Source organism: Anabrus simplex, chromosome 1 (assembly GCF_040414725.1).
Source record: "Anabrus simplex isolate iqAnaSimp1 chromosome 1, ASM4041472v1, whole genome shotgun sequence".
NCBI lineage: Eukaryota > Metazoa > Arthropoda > Insecta > Orthoptera > Tettigoniidae > Anabrus > Anabrus simplex.
This window is the reverse complement of record NC_090265.1, coordinates 1,357,546,184-1,357,569,102: the sequence shown is the minus strand read 5'-3', so window position 1 is coordinate 1,357,569,102 and position 22,919 is coordinate 1,357,546,184. Positions and strand designations below refer to the sequence as shown.

The 22,919-nt window shown below is 40.5% G+C and overlaps 2 protein-coding genes across 5 annotated transcripts in view; one reads left to right on the top strand and one right to left on the bottom strand.

Moving 5' to 3' along the window:
- The window catches only part of LOC136859016 (death-associated protein kinase 1), a 1,193,585-nt gene that overhangs the window by 769,481 nt on the left and 401,185 nt on the right, over nt 1–22,919 (top strand). The gene's annotated exons all lie outside the window — the stretch shown is intronic.
- Nucleotides 1–22,919, bottom strand: part of sigmar (Tumor necrosis factor alpha-induced protein 8-like protein sigmar) — a 271,156-nt gene that overhangs the window by 41,297 nt on the left and 206,940 nt on the right. Inside the window, exon 1 of one of the 4 annotated variants that reach the window (XM_067137807.2) lies at nt 5,546–5,618. The exons of 2 other annotated variants lie outside the window; for them this stretch is intronic. The gene's annotated coding sequence lies outside the window, so the exon portion shown is untranslated. Of the gene's footprint in view, nt 1–5,499; nt 5,619–22,919 lie in introns of those variants that run through there. One more of the 4 variants, XM_067137806.2, reaches the window with a different exon arrangement.

Here is a 22,919-nt window from a genome sequence, read left to right as displayed (position 1 = left end):
TCCCATGGGTGCCACCATTGTGTCTGGAGAGAAATAGTGGTAGTGAAAATGATAGTAGAAGCAACGACACCGCATCTGTATTATCTGAAAGACAAGGCAGCACGCCAATGCCAGGTACGAGAGGTGTTACGGATCCGAGTTTGAATTCCGAGTCCGATTTCCGTCAATGCAGTGAAGCGACACCGCAGTCACCTGAAAAATCTTCCAGTTCAAGTTATGCTTTCAATCCACAGAAGAAAGTGTAACATGCCATAGATATTGCGTGCAAGAAGAAAGCTGCACATTTATGGTTAAATAAGAGGTATATATATGTGTGTGTGTGTGACAGAGAGAGAGAGAGAGAGAGAGAGAGAGAGAGAGAAGCGGCTTCCGCAAAAAAAAAAAAAAAACTTATGATGCTTATGATGACGTCTCTACGACAACTGTACATGTTAGAATCTACGTAGGTAAGTCCCGTTGAACACAGGAAACTGATGTATAAAACATATTCTCTCGCTTTACAAAAGCAAGGAGGTTGAAGAAGAATATTTGTCGAGAATTGCGATGAAGACCTGCGACTGTGAGCCTTGGAACTTAGAAGAGAGATGTCAATGGGACAAAGTAATTTCAGCTCATCTACTGGTTGATTGAGTCCTTTCAAGAAAAAGTACAGAATCAAAAGTAGAAAATTCACGAAATTTGTTTCCCGTAAGAAATATTTGCAAGAGGAAGGAGAAGAAGAAGGTAAAGTCACGAAGAAATTGCGGGAGCAACTACAGAGCGATTTTTAGACTACACCCCTTCTTCAATACAGATCAGAGTGATTTTGTGGGCGATATGAAAGTGGAAAGGAGTATTTCGTTTGTTGGTGAGAACATACAGAAACAGTTGATCAATTCATTAGTGCGCTCACCCATTTGTACACAACCCACAGTTAGTACGGTCGGTACCCTTTTCCCGAAGTGATTCTTGGTACTACTACAAGAGGCGACTGAAACTTTCGGTCCGAGAGTTTCCAAAGAAGCGTTTCATGCCAAAAATATAATTGTAACAGCCACAAAATTAGGGAAAATGAGAAAAGGAATTAAATTATTGATTTAAAGTCGTCTTCCATTCGCCGAAGAAAGCGTTCGCTACTGTTAGATTCCTGGACCACTTGTAATGATGATGAAAGCTTTCTTGAAGACATTCCTCCTGGCAACAGCACGAAATTCTCTAGATTACTCCCGACACTACAGGGAAAATATAGCCCTTGGGTAAGTTTTTCATCTGGCAATGGAAGGCTTTGTATCGCCGTTTAAAAGACATTGCGCCGGCTTGTGAAGATTTTCAGTTTGAAGTTTATCAGAGAAACAGCATAGTGAAAAAGCAACCCATCATTCATTTTCAAATTTATTCCCCACGGTTCAAGGACATGATTAAATATTCGTGGTTCATAACCAATTGCACAACGGGAAGACCTCCCCGATATCGAAGTGACTGCGAAATATTGTCTTCAAACAAGCAAGGAAAACTACAAGAACATGTGGCCTTAAAGTGCATATTCGTTGTGCGTGGTGCCAAAAATATTTGTGTTTTGTCATATGAATAAGGCACCTCATTTAAGTTTCACATTCGTTCCCCAACAATGTAGTGACTTTGGCGCGCGGTAACCTGTCAGTTTTCTCTCTCTCTCTCTCTCTCTCTCTCTCTCTCTCTCTCTCTCTCTCCCAGGCACAACTTGAACTCCACTCTGCTGTGCGCCGCCTAGCCAGCAAGCCGCAAGGGTTGTCCAGTAGCTGCGCTGTCACACGCATTTTGAATAAACATTTCGACACCTTACAATTCGAAATGGCAGCTGAATTTTTGTAAATCGCTATTTTATGGTCTCCTGATCCTCTTAGCGAAATTGCATTGTCGGTTTCGATACGATCGTATTGAAAGTTGCGTTGTAAGGTACACAAGGAACTACTGCATGTAAGATTTGTCTGACTGATGAATTTATTCATTTAATGATATAACAGAGGTAGTTATTAATTCACACCAGGAGCAAGAGACATCTATACATATAAAACTAGCTAATGTACCCGTGCTTCGCTACGGGATTCTCAGGAATGTGGTTTTCCTAACTGAAGTCAATATATGTCACTACAAAAACGTCAATAGGAATGTAGCTATTAAAAGCAATGCTATCATATAAAATACTCGATCAAATGAAAAACTGCACATTTTCTCACTTTTAACGAACAGTACCACGGTGCCCATCTAACAGTCCAAAGTTCCAAAGCTGGAATTACCAGGCCGCAGACAGCCATGAACACTCCCCTGCCATTATTCCGTTAAATATGCACACTGCTCATTCCAATCGGTGCCTCAGAGTAAGGATTGAATAGCTCGAATGCTATGATGAACCAATGTGTTACGTACGATACGACCAGGCGGGTTGGTCGTGTAGTTAGGGGCGCACAGCTGTGAGCTTGCATTCGGGAGATAGTGAATTCGAAACCCAATGTCGGCAGCCCTGAAGATGGTATTCCGTGGTTTCCCATTTTCACACCAGGAAAATGCTGGGGCTGTTCCTTAATCAAGGTCAAGGCCGCTTCCTTCGCACTCCTAGCCCGTTCCTATCCCATCGTCGCCATAAGACCTATCTGCTTCGGTACAACATAAAGCAAATTTTTACAAAAATATTCGGTACGTAGTAGTAATCCTATCTATCGGAGATGAGTGGCAACAGAAGACACGAAGCATATCACAACACACAATGGTCAATGTAATGTTATTGTTGATCAATTTTATGAGCTTTCTATATTGTAGCCTTTCACATTTAGTTTCCTTTCGACTCTGTGATATTAGGGCGTCTTATAAAATTCTTTATAGGATAGACTATAGTTCCTTATTCTCCGACTTTACATACCGATTTTCATTCAATTCTCTTCAGCCGTTTTCTCGTCATGCGTCCACAGACAGACAGACAGACAGACAGACAGACAGACTGACAGACAGACAGACATTACGTAAAATTAAAAAGTGTTTTTCCTTGTTACTGTGGACACGACATATATAAATACCATTATTTTTAAATTCTGAGCAATGTACAGACAAAACTCTTATTTTATATATATAGATAACATGTCCTGACTGACTGACTGATTCACCATCGCCGAGCCAAAACTACTGGACATAAAGAAATGACATTTTGGGGATACATTTATACTAGAGTGCAGGTACTCACTGAGGGAGTATTTTTAGATATTCCGTAAGGGGGTGAAAAGATGGGGGTCAATTGTTCAAATAAGTATATCTGTATCTCAAAAACTTGAAAGTTTACAGACGTAAAAATTGGTATTTGGAATCTCATTCAAAAATAAAGAAGCACGTAGTTTTTGCTTTCAGAAAATACCATTAAAGGGGGTGAAAAACGGTGAAAACCGGGTTGAATACCTTTTATGAGAATACATATATCTCAAAAACTGAAGATGTTGCAGACATCAAAATCGGTATTTGGAATCTCCTTTAAAAATAAAGAAACATTTTTTTGTTTTTGGAAACTCCAATTAGTTGGGGGTGAACAATAGTGACAAAGGGGGTGAATTTTTAAAAATAATGTATCTACAGTATATCTCAGAAATGTAAATGTCACAGACGTGAAAACTGGTATTTGGAATCTCCTGTAAAAGTAAAGAAACACAGGCAATTTGTTTTCGAAAAATCCACTTAAGGGGAAACGAAAAAGGGGGTGAATTTTTAAAATGAGCATATATAACATGTTACAGATGTGAAAATCGGTATCTCTAATCTCTTTTGAAAATTTTCTGTTTTCGAAAAAAGAACATTTAAGGGTGGGTGGTAAAATGGACTGAAAAGGGGGTTGAATTATTTTTTATTAGGATATTGATGTCTCAAGAACTGAAGATGTTACAGATGTGAAAATTGGTATTTGGAGTCTCCTTTAAAAGCAAAGAAATACGTATTTCGTTGTTTTCGGAAAATCCAATTAAGGGGGGCGTTAAAGAATTGAAATATTAGTTGAATACTTTGAAGATACTTATATCTAAAAATCTAAAGATGTTACAGACGTGGAAATTGGTATTTAGTATCTCCTTTTAAAATAAAGAAATATGTGTTGTTGTTTTTTTTTTCGAATTGCGAGAAGACTGTTTCTCACATGTACAGTTCTATGTTGCATGGTCATCTTAACCCCAAAAGGCTATACCACAAACGTTGTTTACAAAGAGTTTCTGGGGTAAATGAAACTGAATTTTTCGGAGAGTTTTTATACTTTAGGGATTTTCAGATAATGTCTTGGTACAACACCGAGAAACTATTACTTTTAACAAATTATGAAATCCACGCGAACGAAGCCGCGTGTAATTGCAAGTCTTTATATATGCCTACAAGTTACATGAACTTTCCGTGTACAAATCGGCTAATAACATGCAACGCAATTGTAATTACTCATCCTTAAAACAATAACCTCTGCAACCAACGTTCTGCTTTCCAGCCTATCATGGATAAATCTTTAAATATTTACTTTGTTATAAACGAAATTCGTTGTAATTCCTTATGCCACCGAGTTTACAGTGCTGTGAAAGTACAGTAGACTCCCTCCAGTTCGGCTTCGGTTAGTTCGGCCGCCGGAAACTCCGGCCGGCACCCGGCCCCTGAATGAAGAGGGGAAAATGGGGCCCGCTGAGGGAAGTGCAGCTTTACAATCGGCAGCAGACAGACGCAACAGCAGTTGATATAATGTTTATAAAGAAGTGGCGTGATTTTGCTTCTAAAAATGTAATTGACAAAAAGAACAGGGAAAGATAACACGTTTCTTTTAATTTTTGAATTCTGCAGGGTTTATGATGCAGTTCTATATTATAATGCGAGCTCCTTTTGTTTACGACAGTCTGTGATGTTTATACGAAGTGTTAGTGTACATTTACAATTTAAATTCTGAGTTCTTGCAATATTTTTTCAGCATTTAATTTTCCACCACGACTGTTTATCTCTCAGCGGGAGTGAAACTTCAATAGTGTATGGAGACATCATAAAGACATCAACTCATTTCGGGTGAGTACAATTGGTAAAGACACATTAATACTGTTTGCCTTATATTTGATTCTTTATTTATGCACTGTATTTCACTTAAGCTAAATATTGGTATTTATAGCATATTCTCAGTTAGCCCGGCCTAAGGTACGGCTGCGAGGTGGCCGAACTAGAGGGAGTGTATTATACTGTAAATAGCCGATAGTAAGTAGCTGCGAAACATCTGATATGATATGGGGCAGCTCCTTTTCGCTAGACCTTCCTTATTTCTACCAGAACTATGAAAAATAAACAATAGTAGGATAGTGAATTCAAATATTTATAGCTTCCTCTGGGCTTTTTAATATAAGAGAACCAATTAGACCGTATTCACACTTATTAGTGGTACATGAAGACTATGCAATTATTCGAAATAATGGTATTGCTATGCGTAAAACACTGGCTGTTTTATTGAACTAGTTTAATTCAGGGTGATCTGACCAAATCACACATACACACCACCTGGGCCGGGCGACTTTCAATAATCTTGACCGACAGATTTCACCTTTCACTTCACTGCACACATTAGCTCCATGTAGTCAGGTTCGAACGCACGACTGCTGTACACTTGGCTCGACTCTAGACAACTCACGTCTGACCAATCCGCACTCTAAACTCGCAGCTCAAGACTTGTAACTGACCATTTAACTTACAACAGTCAACAACAACACATCTCCCTTCGGGCAAGCCTGATTTTATATACCTGGTGAAGAAGTTCTAGTACCTTCAGAGTTCGGCCAGAATACGAGTGTTCTAGTTTCGCCATCCAGAAAATTTACGGAGACTCCAGACGTTAGGGATAAAAAAAGCAGAGGTTGTCACGTGCCTGCAGGTCGACTGGTAGCCCCTCTGTCTGACTCATTCAGAAACTACCGAAGGTGACTTCAAGAGAGCTGACAGTTGCATTATCACGTAACAGTATGTACGCCCATACTAGGGAACAGGTTAAGTCAACGTCATAATTCGAAATACTTTTTTTTGTTTTTGTTTTTGTAGATTTATACTTCCAGCTTTCTGCTACTTTCCGATAATAGAGTTATAGTTCACGAAATTAAAAAAAAAAAAATCATGAAGTATATGAGGAAAATGTCAACAGAAATGTTATTATGCCGCTAAATATTATTCTGCACCAGTTGAAGACTACGGTCATCAAGAGGACATGTACAGTACACAGTAAAGTTAGCGCTGCACGGTAGAAGACGCGAATATTTTATTGATCGCAGGGTAAATTTCATAATCCTCTCCCGTCCTACGCTGAGGTTTGTGAGCGAACACCTCCACCTGCTGCCTAATTGTTTGTCTAGCGGGAGAAGATTTAATTTTCCTTGAGCCCAGCTTTCACGCTGACAGAAGCAAGTGACGACCGCTTCCTTCGTCCTGGCGTGGACATGCTTTTCAGCCTTTGTACTGCACCTTCAGAGTGTAAAGAAAGATGGACAGTAGGAAGTGGTATGGTGATAAACGGGATTAAAAGTCAGGTTGTGAGTTTCACAAATAATAGAAGTCCTCTCAGTTTTAATTACTGCGTTGATGGGGTTGAAAGTTCCTTTTGGGGATCATTGTAAGTACCTAGGCGTTAATATAAGGAAAGATCTTCATTGGGGTAGTCACATAAATATGATTGTAAACAAAGGGTACAGATCTCTGCACATGGTTATGAGGGTATTCAGGGGTTGTAGTAAGAATGTAAAGGAGAGGGCATATAAGTCTCTGGTAAGACCCCAACTAGAGTATGCTTCTTGTGTATGGGACCCTCACCAGGATTACTTGATTCAGGAACTGGAAAAAATCCAAAGAAAATCAGCTCTATTTGTTCTGGATGATTTCCAACAAAGTAGCGTTACAAAAATGTTGCAAAGTTTGGGCTGCGAAGAATTGGGAGAAAGAAGACAAGCTGCTCGACTAAGTGATATGTTCTGAGCTGTCAGTGGAGAGATGGCGTGGGATGACATTATTAGGCGAGTAAGTTTGAGTGATCCCTTTAAAAGTAAGAAAGATCACAATATGACGATAAAGTTGGAATTCAAGAGGACAAATTGGGGCACATATTCGTTTAAAGCAAGGAGAGTAAGGGATTGGAATAACTTACCAAGAGGGATGTTCGATAAATTTCCAATTTCTTTGAAATCATTTAAGAAAAGGCTAGGAAAACAACTGATAGGGAATCTCCCACATGGGCGACTGCTCTAAATGCAGATTAGCAGTTACTAATGAAATCTGAACCACTAATTTGTTCATATTAAATTACTTCCAAGTATCATATTGTCTGCATTGATTCACATTCATTGGAGGTCGTGATTAGCTCAGTAGCTTAGCTGCTGGCTTTCCACCCGGAAGGCTAGGGTTCGAATCCCGCTCGATCCTTGATTCAGATGTTTCTTCTCAAAAATCATGTGACGTCAGCAAGGCCATCCGGCCTTACACTCCCGGCCAAATCCAAAATTAGCCTGGATGGCTCCAGCAACCTTAGAAATAGCCTGGATGAGCTGAAGAAAGTTTATTGTGGGAAGGAATAATAATAATAATAATAATAATAATAATAATAATAATAATAATAATAATAATAATAATGTTATTTGCTTTACGTCCCACTAACTACTTTTATGGTCTTCGGAGACGCCGAAGTGCCGGAATTTAGTCCCGCAGGAGTTCTTTTACGTGCCAGTAAATCTACCGACACGGGGCTGTCATATTTCAGCACCTTGAAATACCACCGGACTGAGCCAGGATGGAACCTGCCAAGTTGGGGTTAGAAGGCCAACGCCTTAACCGTCCGAGCCACTCAGCCACTCAGCCCGGCATTGTCGGAACGAAACTTGAGTCTAGCAAAGGCGTATACGAACTGTTTAAGGTGTGTATTTAATTCTGTTGACAGTCCGACTCGTTGGCTGAATTGTCAACGTACTGGCCTTCGGTTCGGAGGGTACCGGGCTCGATTCCCGGCCGGGTCGGGGATTTTGATCTCTTCTGATTAATTCTTCTGGCTCGGGGACTGGGTATTTGTGTCTCTATGTCTGTACATGTAAAAGCCATTTGTTCAAAGACTCCGATACAGTCAGCTGTGTATAATAACATCGAAGTTGGTGGTTGCCATCTCGAAGCGCTGTTGTAGTAGACCACATTACTTTTAGCAACCAGGAATTTTCGGGGGTCAACAGAGAGCCAACAATTTGGTTGTTTCCATATCAGCAGAAATTACAGAACCAACAGTATAATTTGAATGTAGCCGCACCTGAATGAGAGTTTAACACTTTTTCACATTTCGCTCAGAAGATCTTTGACGGTTATGACTTTAGCTGTTAAAAATGCAACTCTCGGGACGAGAAAATAAAATAAGGTCCAAAAATTTACATGGTATGGATTTTACCAGTTAATTGTTGCTGTTTGTTTTCCGTAGCTCCGACTCAGACAGATCATGGAGATGATGGGCACGTGACCATATCCTTAATTACGGTACGGTACAGCTTCAGCATTTTCCTAGTGTGAAAATGGAAATCTACCGAAAACCATCTTCAGGGTTGCCGACAGTTGGGTTCGAACCCGTCACCTCCCGAATGCAAGCTTAAAGATACGTGACCTGAATCCCGTAGCAAACAATTCAATGCATTGTTAAGATATCTTTGTTACTTACTGAAACCATTACCAACGGATTAACGTACGTATTTCGAAAGCAGTTTTTTTTCCTAGTGGTTTAACGTCGCACTTTTCGGCGACGCAAGGAAGTGGCCGTGGCCTTAATTAAGATACAGCCCCAACATTTGCCTGGTGTGAAAATGGGAAACGACGGAAATCCATCTTCAAGGCTGCCGACGGTGGGATTCGAAACAACCATCTCGCGTATGCAAGCTCACAGCTATTCGACCCTTACCGCACGGCCAACTCGCTCGGTCGAAAGCAGTTCGACGTTGCAGTTCTCCGCTAAGTTTTGCTAGTTTGGTGCTTTTCTGAATGATTTTTGTTGCCAACTGCTTTTCATTTTTTTCAGAACAAGTTTCAAAACGAACTGTTGTTGTGATGGAGCACTTGTTTCAGACAATCTGTCTTATCGACCGCTGAATACGAACCGATTTCTACACGACGACGCAAAGAGGAAAAATTAACACATATTATAAGATCGCTCTGCGGATCAGTGGTAACGTCGACCTCAGGATCCCAAGACGGCGAGTTTAAACCCGGAAGAGCTAGTCAAACTTTTGAAGAGCAGAATAAAATGTCCATTTGGCACTCCAGGTTCTGCGATGTCGACATGTAAATGATCTCTGGTGAAAAAAACTGGTGTTTAGCCGACAAGACCAATTCAAACTCAGTAGATCAGGTTTACTCTGCCATCTAGTAATAGTAAACGGAACGTCGAAAATGACACAAATGCAGCCTAGATGACGTGAAATAAAAATGACTGCATACGGTAGCTGAGGCCATACAATTATTATTTTACAAGTTGCTTTACTTCGCACCGGCACACATATATCCTACGACGACGATGGGACTGGAAAGGGCTAGGAGTGGAAGGAAAGCAGCTGTGGCATTAAGGTGTGAAAATGGGAAACCACAGAAAACCATCTTCAGGACTGCCGACAGTGGGGTTCTAACTCACTATCTCCTGAATACTGGATACTGGCCGCACTTAAGCGACTGCAGTTATCGAGCTCGGTATTATTATTATTATTATTATTATTATTATTATTATTATCTTTCTTTCTTTCTGAATCCGTTTACCCTCCAGGGTTGGCTTTTCCCTCGGATTCCGCGAGGGATCCCACCTCTATCGCCTCAAGGGCAGTGTCCTGGAGCGTCAGACTTTGGGTCGGCGGATTCAACTGGGGAGGAGGACCAATACCTCGCCCAGCTGGCCTCACCTGCTATGCTGAACAGTGGCCTTGTAGGGGTATGGGAAGATTGGAAGAGATATATAAAGAAGAGGCCGTGGCCTTAAATTAGGTACCATCCCGGCATTTGTCTGGAGGATAAGTGGGAAAGCACGGAAAACCACTTCGAGGATGGCTGAGGAGGGAATCGAACCTCCCTCTACTCAGTTAACCTCCAGAGGCTGAGTGTACCCCGTACCACTTTACAAATTTCGTGGCAGAGCCGGAAATCGAACCCTGGGTCCCCAGGGGTGGCAGCTAATCACACTAACCACTACATCACAGAGGCAGACATTCTTTTTTTTCTTCTTCATCATCATCATCATCATCATCATCATCATCATCATTATTATTATTATTATTATTATTATTATTATTATTATTATTATTATTATACATTTACAAGAAAATGGTATCTATGAAGTAAATTCAGCGCATATTGAAGTAACAACGAAATCGATTTGAACATAAAGGAAAAATGAATATACAGTACATATAAAAGGGAGAGGGGAAGAATTAACATTACAATCTGATATTGTTAACTCTCTAGGAAGTCAACAATCCATATAATATAATATTGTCAACACGAGAGTAGTACGATTACATAAAGCAAGCAAGGATAATTCAATCCATAGAACAGGTAACAGAATGAGAAAAAACAAATCAGCACGATGCTCATATCTGTCTTGGTATGATTAATGCAGAGAGAGTAGTTTAAAACAGAGCGGCACGAACAGGCTTACGTGAGAGTTAATTCTCTTAAATATACAGGTCCATAAACATACTCGCTCGGAATATTCACAGAAGGAGAGCAGAATATACAACATACAAAATACTGTGGCCATGATATGATAAGTGCAAGAGAAATTAACTCCGAATAACAAAGAAAATCGTTGTTTCATATATACAGTAATACACACTTCTCTAATAATGATGGGTATTTCCTTTCTCCACCTAAGATTTATTTCTGACTAGCTGATGTACGCGTGCTTCGCTGCGGAATTCTACATTGTATATAGAATTCTAAGTTAGGTAGTGTACACGTTGCGAACAAAACTGCATTAAACCGCATAGCTCTTAACGTTACCCTAGAAACGCGACGGGAAAGTCATCACACTTCTTGTCTTTTGTGAAGACTGGGTTAGGGATTTTCATCGTAATGGTAGGAACTCTTGCCTACCATCAGTTACAATAAAGTCGGCAAGTTTTCATTATCCTGCCAGACAATCTCCGCCTGCCTTTTTACATCCTCAGAAAGACTGTCTTAGTGGTTTTCCCAACTGAAATCAGCATAGATCATTACAATGACGCCAGTAGGAATGTCGCGATTAAAAGCAATGCTATCAAATGAAATACTCGATCAAATGAAAGACCACGAATTTACACACTTTTAACGAACAGTAGTACGTTGCCGATCTAACAGTCGAAAGTTCCAGAGCTGGAAAGTTCAGGCCGCAGACAGCCGTCAGCCGTGAACACTCTTTAATTTCTGGGGAGGGTTGGCAAAGTCTCAGGGCAAAAATTATGCCCTTCTACTCATATGTTTAATAGGAGTGCCCGATGAGTTGGAAAATCTCAGTTCACTACACTGGTGAGGGGAAAAACTATCTGATTTGGAGGCAAATTTTTCCTCCAAGTCAGAGGAGAAACCCTCCCTTCGCTGCTAATTTGGAATAAAATGAATGTAGAATTTAATGAAAGTGAAGGAGCTTTTTTTTAAAAAGGAACGGCTCTTTTTAGGGTTGAATTTTGATTGTGGTGCTATAATTTGGAATAGACCGAAATTGCAACTCTAAACCAGGTCATAATTTCTACCATAATTCCGTTTAGTGTGCACAATGATCATTCCAATCAGCGGGTCAAAGTAGGGATTGAATAGTTCGCATACTATGATGAACCAGCGTGTTACGTACCAACAGTATCAGAAAATGTATGAACCAGAGGAATGGCATGCTAAAAAAGAAAGTTATCTAGCTCTCCAGCTATTTCTCGTCAATATTCAGGCAGGCTGTTATACTCGGTACGCAATAGTAATCCCATCTATCGGAGATGAGTGGCTGCATGAGAGACAAAGAATATCAGAACAAACAATGGTCTATGTACCGGTAATGTTATTGTTGATCAATTTTATGAGCTTTCGATATTGTACGCCTTCACATTTAATTTTCTTGCAACTCTGAAATACCACTCTCACCATAGTCGGTACGGTAAAACTGAATAAAACATAAATGATCGGAAATTGTATTCTCTATAACTTTGTTATGTAGTACTTTTCGATAGAACCAATAACATAGGTATTTAAACATTAAATTTTAGGCGCCTTCCCGTGAGATACTATTTAATCCAGGGTGAAAAAAATTATGTATAGCCTAGACCGTAGTTTCTTATTACCCGACTCTATATACCGATTTTCATTCAATTCTCTTAATCTATTTTCTTATGGCTCGGCGTTGATATGAACTTAGCAACAGAAATACAATTATCATAGCAGGTAAGGTTAAAATGTATAAGACATAAATGATCGGAAATTTAATTCTATAACTTTAGTTAAGTAGTATTTATCGCTAAGACAACTAATGACATTACTATTTGAAAATTAAATTTTAGGCCTTCCCCTAAACTACCATTTCAATTTGCGTGAAAGAAATTATTTATAGCTTAGATTGTAGTGGCTAATTACCCGACCTTACATACCGATTTTCATTAAATTCTCTTCGCCCGTTTTCTCGTGATGCGCATATATACATACAGAAAAAAATTACAGAAAAGTAAATAGTGCATTTCCTGGTTGAGCAATGTACAGACAAAACTCTTATTTTATGTATAGAGATGAGACATATTGTTTACAGTGTACTACATCTTCTGGTATTGGTTTTGACAAGGTGAATATTAGTGAGATGTTGCGATGGTAGAAATACCATTCCTTATTCAGCCTGTCCGTGTTATGAATATGATGTGAAAGTATTGCTCATTTCATTTATTATTATTATTATTATTATTATTATTATTATTATTATTATTCTCGTGTCAGAAACATACCACACAATCACAACAATCTTAACATTATATTAATTTTGACCAAAACTTCGCCACATCCAGTGCATCCTGCCTGGCTTCAAGATGATGGCAAGATGATGAACGCAGTTGACACGGTAGCATGTGTTTGACGGGTTGTTCTGCATATTTACACTTGATCATGTCGGCGTTCATGTAGCTCCACGTCGCCAAATTGACCTTAGACCTTCCTCAGCATGTTAAGAGATTTCCAAACCATTCAGTTTCTATTACGGGCCTGTATATCCTCACAAGGAGTGGGAAATCTGCACTTCATTGACGACTGTCTGTCTGTTAGGTCATCAGCCCAGAGGCTGGTTGGATCCTCAAATAGCACCACCAAAGGTTATGCGGTTATAAGGAAACAGCAAAAACCAATGACAGCACCAAAATGAGGCGTACTAGGCAAGACGAGGAGTGAGGTAGTTTGCCTTTGCTTTCCTCACTGGGTCAGAAAGTGCTATTGCAGCACGACTGACCCTATGAGCAACACCTTTCATAACACTCAGATGCACTAGTCGTGCTCGGAATGCCATTACTCAGCACCACCCATACCCCAGCAGCTTCCATATTGTCACAGTCATGGATGAGACTGGGACTTCGGTGAAAGCTACACTTTACTCTGGCCTGTGCCAAGAGATGGACACAAAAGTACTGTATCCATCAAGAATCATTGACGACAAGCCAAGGTAATCTACTGGCTGAAACGCGATATACGCAAAGTGAAGGTATGTTAAAAAAAAAAGTGTGTGACACATTTAAAGTGACCCCAAGAAGACTTGCATGCATTATAGCAACATGTAAAACACAACGTTCAGGTGGAGAATGTGAGATGTACTCATTATTATCGACGTCGAATTGTTAACGACCCTACAAAAGTTTTAATTCGTCAACACACAGGTATTCCCCAAACAAGAAAGTCACTACAGCAGAGGAAAGAGTCATAAGGAATGTCTCCCTGCTGAGCTTAGCCTAACTGTTATGCATAGACGCTTTACTGAAATGTATCCAGATTGCAACATCCCGGCGAACATATTCAGACTTCTTTCACAGTGAGTATAAACTAAGATACCTGCACAACATGCGATTAACTTTTCATTCATCTTACAACCGTTGATATCATACTCCTTCAACAAATCCAGCAAAGGAAGAGGTGTTCAGCGTGTCCTACTTACAAGATGTTTCACAATTACAAGCAGCATAGCCGACACCACTTCCTAACAACCCACCTAAAAAGAAGGGATCTTCTTGACATGACTGTCCTCATCAGTCTACTCGAATCTAGTCCTGTCCTATTCCGTAAGTTCCTCAGCCAAGAGTGCTTCCTTCGACCGTGAACTCTACGTCCATCAATTTTACCCGGCATGATCAATTTAGGTAGGTTGTACTTTTCATTCCTCAGAATATGCCCAAAGTATGCTGACTCTCTTTTCTTGATTGTGCACATCAACATTCGTTCCCTCCTCATGCTTCTGAGGACGGCAGCATTGGAGACGTGGTCAATCCACGAGATCTGTAACATCCTTCGGAACACCCACACATCTCGAAGGCATTTATTCTTTTAATGGTGTTACATTTCAGAATCCATGTATCAACGCCGTACGGAAGAACTGAATATACTGTACATAGCATCTGACCAAGTAGTGACATGTCTCCAAGCTGAGGCTTCTGTCACACAGAAGATTTCTCACTTTCAGAGAGCTAGCACGAGCCATTTCTATTCATACACGGATCCCTAAATCCTCAGTAATCCAGCTGCCAAAGTACTCAAACTTTCGTACTTGTTCAACTTGTTCCCCATAAATGTTCTTAAGAATGTAAGTGTTAGGAGTTCTGGAAATGGCCACCACCTTTGTCTTGTCGGTGTTAATTATGAGTCCAAATTTATCCCCTCATGATACGATTCTGTCTACCAGACGCTGATGACCTTCAGTACGGTCAGCCAAGACGACAGTGCCATCTACGTATCTCAGATTGTTGATCGCTTTTTCTTTTGCTATTTGCTTTACGACGCACTGACACAGTTAGGTCTTATGGCGACGATAGGACAGGAAAGACCTAGAAATGTGAAGGAAGCGGCCGTGGCCTTAATTAAGGTACAGCCCCAGCATTTGCCTGGTGTGAAAATTCGAAACCACGGAAAACCATCTTCAGGGCTGCCGACAGTGGGACTCGAACCCACTATCTCCCGGATGCGAACTCACAGCTGTGCGCCCCTAACCGCACGGCCAACTCGCCCGGTAGATTGTTGATCAGCCTACCGTTAACTTTTACTCCAACTTCCGCTTCTTCGAGAGCAGCTCTGAAGAGAGTATCGATTAAACAGCAGGGGAGATAATATACATCCTTGCCGTACTCCCTGTTTGACCCTAGCAGCGCGGTTCTCGTAGTTTCCAATTCCAGGCCATTCCATTCGCCGAATAGCCTCTCGTTCCAAGAGCTCCTCCACCTGCACTGTTCGATGCGGTCTTGAATTGTTATCCATGAAAATGAAGTTAGGGCCGAATGCACCCCTGGAAAAAAACACATGGGAAGGAGTACACTGCCACAATAAAGTTGACCAGTGAGTGTACCCCGTTCAAAGATTTGGAGGTCGGCGCGCTCATGCAACATTATGCCTCCCCACACCATACACTTGGGCCACCAAAATGATCATATTCCACAATGTTCCTGCGCGTTTTACGCGTTCCCACCTCTCGCCAGATTAGGGTACGTCTATAACCACTACTCAGACTGAATCTACTTTCATCTGAGAAGAACACCCTACCCCACTCCCCGTCGGTCCAGACCTGATGCTCTTGGAACCATCGCAAACGGTGCCGACGATGTGCGGGTGTTAACGTAGCATAACGTAATGGTCGTCGGACAAACAGACCACCTCCATGCAGTCGCCGTGCCACTGTGGAGCATGAGATTGGGTGCCTTGACCTCCTGTTAAATGTGGTTGCAATTGCACCCGCTGTTTGACGTGAGTCTCTTCTTGCCTGTTGCACAATCTAGCGGTCATCTGCTGCTGTAATTGACCGTGGTCAACCACCTCCTCTCCTTCGGGCAGCAGTGCCAGTGGTTCGAAATGCTCTCTATGCACGTGAAACAATCTTGTGAGCAATACCAAACTCCTGGGCTACACTCGTCACACTTCGTCCTTCTTCCAGTTTCCTGATGATTCTTCCCCGTGTGAAGTCATCCATATGTTGTCTCCGGGCCATGTTGTAATGAATAACACCACCACAGTGCACCGTAACAGCTCGCTGATTGACTCACGCTGTCTTGTCCTTTTCCTTCAACTGCCTCTTTTGTGGGGCCAGACCCATTTGGTGCTATAGTCGCGCTGACCTCAAGCCAGGTTTCTATGCACGTGTGGGAGACCATCTGGCAACGTTTTACCACACTTTCATTCATTTCCGCTGAGTCGTTGATATGCTATGTTGCTTTATATATCCCATTCTTAAGTTTTTCACAGCAGTGTATTATATTAGATGATCATGTTAGAAACTCATAAAAGTGTCGTGTAATTCATTTTTCGTGTAGTTTAAACGCAATAAATTACAGGAGATATAGGGCTAGTAATTCGCAATTTATAATTTTCTCATTCAGATCTTCTCTTTATTCTCGAACTCTTCCCATGCGGAGGCGAGGTTATTTAGAATATGTTCGAATTCGAGACCTCGACGACTCCCAATATTTTTTTCTTTAATGAATAGAAATGTATTCTAATTCCAAACTATCAATTATAAGTATTTATAAAAGCAGTGCTTTGCAGGACATGAATTTTCGCTTCCAACACGGGAATTAAATCAAATCAAAATCACTTTATTTATAAATGAGGTGTCTACCTCGGTGGCAAATGGTACATTAAAATATTATTGTCAAGCACTAAATTTTAAATTAACAAGAGAAGAAGGCATTATTTCTCCTTTTAGAAAAATACATGTGAATAGTGCAGGACTTCAGGGTCTGTTGGATAAATAGCCAATATTTCGGTTATATTTTGGTTAAAATAGAAAAATCCATTATTCCTAAATTGATTAACAGATTTGTGTTACTTTATTTCTACGCAGCTGAAACATCTTCTTTGGAATGCTAGCTTCGAGAATGTTATAATATTTCTTATATATATATTATTTATATTTACGCTCGGAAATACAAAGTACGAAATGCGCAGTGCAGTTTATATTAACCGGTACGCTTTTAAAATAAAATTATTCATACTTGAGACATTTAGTGAATTTGACCGTAGGCAAGAAGCAATTTATCTTAGGTAAGTAGGAAAGTAAGGCGATAACTTAATGCTACATGATATCAAGAACGGCACTTCAATTTTCTCTCACGGAGTGCAAGGAAGCCCGAATTAACGTTCATTTGCTTCTCCCATCTTCGAGAGAACAATTCGTTTCATCCAGCTAAAATTGAAATTTTGTGTTATAAAGCAGCTCTTACCATAAGTACGGCTAAATCGTGATAGCGCACGATCTCATAGGCGCTACGAGTTTAGCACTATGGTAGCTCTGGAGAAGTACGGAACTTCAGATGGCGCGGTAGGAGAGGAATCATCATGTCGTTCTTTCACGGAATATATGAAGATGTGAAATGACATGCATTGTATCTGAAACATTAAACTGAACATTTCCTTGTAGGCTTGTTAGCGAACATCGATAAAATATGCAAGATGTCCCAAACGTTTATTTCCTCCCCAGTAGCAGTCTGCTCTCTAAAACCATACATACCGAGCTCGATAACTGTAGTCGCTTAAGTGCAGCCAGTATCCAGTATTCGGGAGGTGGTGGGTTCGAACCCCACTGTCCGCAGCCCTGAAGATGGTTTTCCGTGGTTTCCCATTTCACACCAGGCAAATGCTGGGGCTTTACCTTAATTAAGGCCACGGCTGCTTCCTAACCTCTCCTAGCCCTTTCCTGTCCCATCATCGCCAAAGACCTATCTGTGTCGGTGCGACACAAAGCAATTCGCAGAAAAAAAAGAGAAAAACAAACAAACCATACATCCAACTTTATCTTCAGGAAATAATTCAACAATCTTGTGTTACACAACTCGATGAAAAAATGGAAGTATATTGTAAATCATGTTAAAAGTCACTATTTATTCATGGACGGGTATTAAATGCCCGGGAAGGATTCAGTCAGGTCGAAATTAACTATCATAAAACTACTGAATATTGTAATAAAATCAGTTTTTCAATGAGGAATATGTTTACAGGGAATACTTATTACAAGATAAGAACACTGAATTTCAGCGGGTAGGGAAGTTTTCCAGGTGGTGGTGGTGATTATTGTTTTAAGAGGAAGTACAACTAGGCAACCATCCTCTATATAACACTAATCAGAGGGAAAAATGGAAGGAATCCGACACTTCGAAGAATGAAGATATCGGCCAAAGTAAGACAAGGGCCACGAAGGGCGTGAAAATGAAAGACTCCCTAGCCCTCGCAAACCTAATAGCGTCGGGGTCGGAAAAGAACAAGAGTTGACCAAGGTAGGTCGGATAGAATAGATGAAGGTGAGGAGCCTGGCACAAGTAAGTGGAAGCAATGCCAGGACTCAGCTGAGGGCCCCGTGGTCGCCAACCAACGCTCCAAAGTTCAGAGCCACTGAGGCCCTTTTAGTCGCCTCTTTTCTACAGGCAGGGGATACCGTGGGTGTTATTCTACCGCCCCCACCCACAGGGGGAGGAGTTTTCCAGCTTTTCATCGTTTTAGATAAGAATAATTAAGAGTTTGCTTGATTGCAAGCACACTGGCACAGCTAATAGTGAGATGTGGTTCATATATTACTGTTTATCATCATCATCATCATCATCATCAACTTGGAGTTGGAGAACATACAACCTTTACTGCTGAGCTGAGTGACTCATATGGTAGTGCAGGCTTACTAACCCCAAGGTGATGGGTTTGATCCCGACTAACTCCGGTGGTATTTGAAGGTGCTCAAATACGCCTGTGTCGATGGATTTACCTGCATGTGAAAGGCAAAGATGGAAGAGGTTCCCAGATATTTGAAGTAAGGATCAATTAAAGGCTAATTTAGGAATGAACTCGATGGATGAAGCTGTGCGCATAAACCGGCTTCGGTGGTGTGGTCATGTGAGGCGAATGGAGGAGGATAGATTACCTAGAAGAATAATGGACTCTGTTATGGAGGGTAAGAGAAGTAGAGAGAGACCAAGACGATGGTTAGACTCAGTTTCTAACGATTTAAAGATGAGAGGTATAGAACTAAATGAGGCCACAGCCCTGGTTGCGAATAGAGGATTGTGGCGACGTTTGGTAAATTCACACAGGCTTGCAGACTGAACGCTGAAAGGAATAACTGTATATAATGATAATGAATGTATTTATTTATTTATTTATTTATTTATTTATTTATTTATTTATTTATTTATTTATTTATTTATTTATTTATTTATTTATTTATAGCAAGGGTGTATCTGCAGTGATAGTGAAAAATACTGCGAAAAAAATTGGTGTGATCAAAATGAAAGTTGCGGTTTCACATGGCTGTGAGAGTATCGACTGAGTGTAGTTAGGATGTAAAAGAGACAGCGTATAGTGTCAAAGTCTCTGGTAGACTCCAATTACAGTATGGTTCCAGTGTATGGGACCCACACCAGGATTACTTAATACGAGAACTGGGACAGATCCAAAAGAAAGCAGAACGAGTTGTTCTGAGTGATTTCCGACAAAAGAGTAGTGTTAATAAAATGTTGCAAACTTTGGACTGGGCAGACTTCGGAGTAACGAGACGAGCTGCTCGACTAAGCGGTAGGTTCCGAGCTGTCAGCGGGGTAGACGAATGGGCTTGAGTGGAGATTTTATAAGGTATAAAAGCTCATACTATGAAGATAAAGTCAGAATCCAGGAGAAAAAATCGGGGCAAGTATTCATTTATAGGAAGAGCAATTAGAGATTGAAATAATTTATTAAGGGAAATTTTCGATAAATTTCCAAGTTCATTGAAATCACTTAAGAAAATACTAGGTGAACAATTGATAGGGAATCTGTTACCTAAGCGACAACCCTAAATGTAGATCAATGATGAACGTGTTTGAATACCAGAGATTGAACCATCTACTCTGGTTTTTTAGTCCTTCCATTACGTAACGTTGCATAGAGCTATCAAATATGTGCATTGAGTTTGAGATAAATACATTACGATTTCAACTCTATCTTACCGAACATATCACATTTTGTCGAAATTCGAATTAAATAGCGATTTATTAGTATAACGAAGGTTTTCCGAATTAGGAGCCATTGCAGTATTGATACAGATATGATACTTATTTCCTTCCCAGTTAATTACCTACACGTTTGCAGCACAACTTACTTATGACAGAGAGACACTAAAAGATAACTGTTCACCGAAGTTCAGGAGCAGAGATAATTAAGTTATACGAACACTTGGGGGCCTAACTAAGTAAACCAATATCTATTATAACAGATAATTGTAGTTATTGAGCAGTATTACGGTACGTATTATAGTAGCACTATCACCGTAGTGAAGGCGGAGACTAAATCTTAAATTCGCAGACTAACTCTCCTCTAAATGCACACGACGTTCATAATTACAACTTCCCATATTTAAGTGAACCTGGACATTGGAAAATGACCAAAATTGTAATTTTTTAAAATTTTATAACCGATATGTATAGGAATCCTTCCTGAAAAATAACATACTGAATGCACTTTATATGCTGTATAATGAATTCCTAAGTCAATTTAAATAGCTTTATGCTAAGCCAACTACTGTTGAATGAATACTTTTTTTTCTTTCCTATAAAATTGATATTTTGAAATCTAAGATACAACTCCGTACATGGCTCTCAGTCTGAGCAGCTCATTTGCCAGATTAACGAAGCATTTCCCCTCCCCAATTCCAAAGGGTCTTAAATCGGGAGCACAGGAAAGTAAACACGCCTTCAGAATGTTGTCTTTGATTACCATCTTAAGTCTGGAGAGTCTCTTCAGGGAGACGAAGTGGAAATAGTTTTGTACGCTAATACGGCAAAAAATTGCAGATATTGAACATGACCAATGCACTAATTTGTCGGAGGGTCTACAATTTGGAAACATTCTGCCCAAAAAATAAATATTACCATTTAGTCTTGCTTTTACCTGTTCTTTGGTCTCCAGTGCCATGTGATAACCTTGTAAACGTTCTCTTATCATAGCTCACTTTTAGAACGGGATGATGTATATTCCGTATCCACTGATGACAAGCTCGCCCCGACTTCTAGTATCCGAGCTCAAAAGTACCGGTGTAGTAGTGTTGCATATGCTGCATAACCATTCCGGCGTTTTCCATAGTGAAGCGTGAAGCTCTCACATACGTAAGCTGACTCCCGGTTCGTTGCCAATCACTAGTTTGAACCTCAACAATGGAAGCGGTTACACTCAGTGATTCTACCGTAGGTTTTCCCATACAGACAATGTTAGGATAGTGCCACCTTATTTCAGCTCTTCGATATCTGCAACAGTTCTCAATAATTGCACTACTAGATGTTCAAGATCATCACATAGATTTATGATCAGTAAAGTTTAAAGCTGCTAAATGTTGTGCCAAACAAAATACAGATAAAGGGTAATGTTCTTACAGTCAGTCAATACTATTTATCCAAGGAGATATGCTTCGTCTTTTCAAATGCTTCTTCAGTGCATAATTATTTTGAACAACACATGCATAATTCAACTACATAAAACAAAACAAAATCATTAAATGAAATAAAACGGGCATTTAAGATGGGAGGCTATTCTAATCAGAAGTTATAAAATCAAGATAGCAACTGACATTTTTAAATAGAAAACTGAAGGCCTATAACATGACTTAAGCCCTTTAATTTCTCGGTCCGAAATTGCATACCATATACACATACTACTGTATATATAATTCCCGAGCCCGTATAGAGAAACGGGACTAAGGTTTAGTTGTTTGTTTGTTTGTTCAATCCTTGTCCCGTTTATCTACGGGGTCGGGTATGAGGTGAAATGAATCTGTCGTGGCGGGGTTTTATGACCGGATGCCCTTCCTGACGTCAACCTCATCGGAGGAGTTAATAAGATGAAATGAATGACGTGACATTAAATAGTAGGAAGGGAGAGGGTGAGGCCCGGTGCCGGCACATAGTCTACTCCTGTCGAATAGCACCAAGGGGTCTGCTCAAGGCTTAACGGACGAATCACCATCAACAGCGTCATATGCCCTCGCTCTATAAAAGCATTGCGGAGAGGTTTGGAATTTAATCCAAGCTTTTGGCGCGCAATCTAGCTATTAGAAATTGTACGCCACCACCTCCCCTACCCTGCCGGCTAACATTCTGATGGTGACATATTTTCGACCAACGGGACTCGAACCGGCTAACCACGGTGTCAGACCGTTTATACTTCAACGCCTAAACGATCATGGCCACCAGAGGTTCTAAAGGGCTCAAATAGTTGATGATATGATGTTGTTCTTAAACAAGGCGAAACATGTCTGCTTAAATAATTATTGATTGACTGTAGGAAAATTATCCCTGATCATAGGTCAATTAATCAGTAGGATTGCACATGGCTTTCTCTTTCCGTTAGAACAAAATCTATGTTGAGTGGTATGCTTTTCATAACAATCCTTCTCGACTACGAACACTCGTGACACATTCAGACACCTCCTCCTTGATATCTCAGTCACTTCTACTTCCTGTATTCTATATGTTCCTTTGGCCCCGCTGCGAACCATGTGACCTTGCGCCACGGTGGAGAGGCCTGTGTTTCCCAGTGAAGCAGATAGCCAAGCCGTAGGTGCAACCATATCGGATGGGTATCTGTCGAGAGACCAGACTAACGAATGGCTCATCGAAAGGTGGGAAGCAGCCTTTCGGAAGTTGCAAGGGAGGCAGGCTATGTTGCTACTGTTACATATCTGAAAACAGCGGAGAACTACAGCGGTAACTAACTCCCGATGGCATGCAACT